This window comes from Urocampus carinirostris, chromosome 19 (genome assembly GCF_059441175.1).
Source record: "Urocampus carinirostris isolate Australia breed hairy pipefish chromosome 19, RoL_Ucar_1.0, whole genome shotgun sequence".
NCBI classification, from domain to species: domain Eukaryota; kingdom Metazoa; phylum Chordata; class Actinopteri; order Syngnathiformes; family Syngnathidae; genus Urocampus; species Urocampus carinirostris.
This window is the reverse complement of record NC_142367.1, coordinates 4026450-4028891: the sequence shown is the minus strand read 5'-3', so window position 1 is coordinate 4028891 and position 2442 is coordinate 4026450.

Below are 2442 nucleotides of genomic sequence, written 5' to 3'. Positions count from 1 at the left end.
GTCGCGAGGGTTAAGTCCATCACAAATAAATGCGACTCACCGAGACCAGTAGCAGCACCAGTTCAATGGCAACTTTGGCAATTTAGGTGCCTTTCACACAAGTCTGGTTGTTCACTGACACCTGACGAAAGTTAATCCCCACCTCCCCCCCCAAAAAAAATCTGTCTGCTCACCTCCTAGCTTGGTGCTTTCGGTCCTCCAGAGCCTCCCCCTAATCACAACCCCCTTTACATCCATCACCTTGAACCTGGCCTTCTTTTTCAGCTCTCTAATCACATGTGACGTGTCTTCAAATTTGTCATCACAGCAAATGTGTTCTGACAACAGCGAGTGACAAGTGCACCAGAGGGGAGGCTCAAAATCAGCTTTTTTTAGGGAGGTGGGGGGGCGTTTTTTTTTCATTGTACCACCTTATCAATTATTGATCACGTTACCCACTAGAACTCCTACCCACCTGCCCAGCATTCCTGCGCTGAAAACTTGCTAATAATCGACTGCATCCATTTCAAGGAAATGAGGGAAAAAGGGACTTTGATTGACTGGCTCACTTTTATTTTTTTGCAGCTTGACAACATAAAAGCGTCTTTTTCTTTTAATTGCCTGAGGCCGTTTGCAATTTATTTAGATGAGGTACGTCGCCTCGTCCCAGCTGCTGGAGTAGTTAGGAAAAGAATGGGGGGGAAAATGACTTCTTTTTAGGCGGTTCCAATAACAGGCAATTTAAGATGATAAGCAATTATTTTTTAGAACATTTTAAAGGACAGCGTGTTGTATATAATGCCTTACAGTATTAAAAACTTTCATTCGGTTACAAAAAACATTGATTTGAATACTAGGCAAAAATACCTGAACTATCATACCATTGTTAATTTTTTAGGAGAAAATAGATAAATAATTTTTTTTTAAAAAGTGGAATTCCTACCTAAGGTCGCCGCCATGTTTGTCTGTCTACCTGCTGCTACGCTGTGCTCTGTGGCACTGGTTTTCATCTACATTAGACAATACAGTGGCGTATAGTGCTCCAATATTACACACTGTTTTTTTCCGGGGTCCAATAATGTAGTGCAGGGGTCTCAAACCTAATTTATCTGGTGGCCTAGAAGCTAAGGTCTGAGTGAGGTTGGGCCAAATCAGGTTTACCACAAAAAGTATGGATAAAACCATCCTGCTATTTTACTCAAAATAAGATCTAAAAAAACATCGAAAATAAATGTAAAAATGAATCAATCAGTCAGTAATAAATTATTCCATTATCAGCTAGGTGCAACTTATGTGTGAAACTATGAACATATTATCATATCATTTCAGATTCAGATTCAGATCTACTTTATTGTCATTCTAGTACACGTGTATACAGAACGAAATGTCGATGCATCTGACCCCCACAGTTTCCTTGAATGTACATGTTGAATTTTACATGTTATTTTCACAACAAATATGGTAGCAAAAATAAATCGCATTTTGCATATTGCAAAATAAATTCCCCCTGAATTTTCCCCCTGAATAGGCGACTTATACTCCAGGTGCGATTTACAGATGTTTTTTCCTGCGATTGGCTGGCAGCCAGTCCAGGGTGTCCCCTGCTCACTGCCCGATGATTGTGGGATGGGCTCCAGCATCCCCGCGACCCTACTGAGGATAAGCGGTGCAGCTGATGAGATGAGATGAGAAAAATGCATGGCTTGTGTGACTTTTAGTTCGACACGACTTATTATCTGGGAAATACGGTAAATAATTAGATTAAAAAAACAGGAACTATTATATAGATTTGCCTTGTTTTTAAATCCTCATAGGTTGAGAAATTTCTATCTATTATACCTGTACATAAGAGCCTCACCAAGAGGGAGATGACACTATTATCCCTTGCCTTGCTGCTATTGGCAAAAAATAAAAATAAAAGTTGTGCTTTTTGGTCATGAGTCTCTGTAATTTTCATCCTTACTTGTGATTCTTAGCACTTGTTTTTGGTCACATGACAGAATACTACAACCTCTGGTGGGCAAATTGATAGGATTATTGTACATTTTTAATACATTAACTACATATATTGAGCATTACAGAGACCCATACAGTTGAGTAGTATTTCCTTACTTCAAAGAGTCTTATCAGCCTGTGAACTACTCAACCTAATCAGCTATTTACCTGAGGAGAACAGCTACATTGTTATGTTTGTGGTACTACGGTCTGTTTCATGCTCCTTGTTTCACAATGGTGTCTCCCTGATATATTAAACTTCTATTCCCCAACAATTCTGTGACAGAATTGTTTTTAATAAAATAGAAGAGCTGCTGAGGTTCTGGTCGGATGAAAATCAGGCCCTGAACTGATTACATGTCCGCATGAGCTGAAATGTCTCTTGTCTCTTATTGAGTATTTTATTTGGAGATGTAAAGCGATAGACTTAACACAAATAATACATACTGTCCCTTCAATGTTCTTATT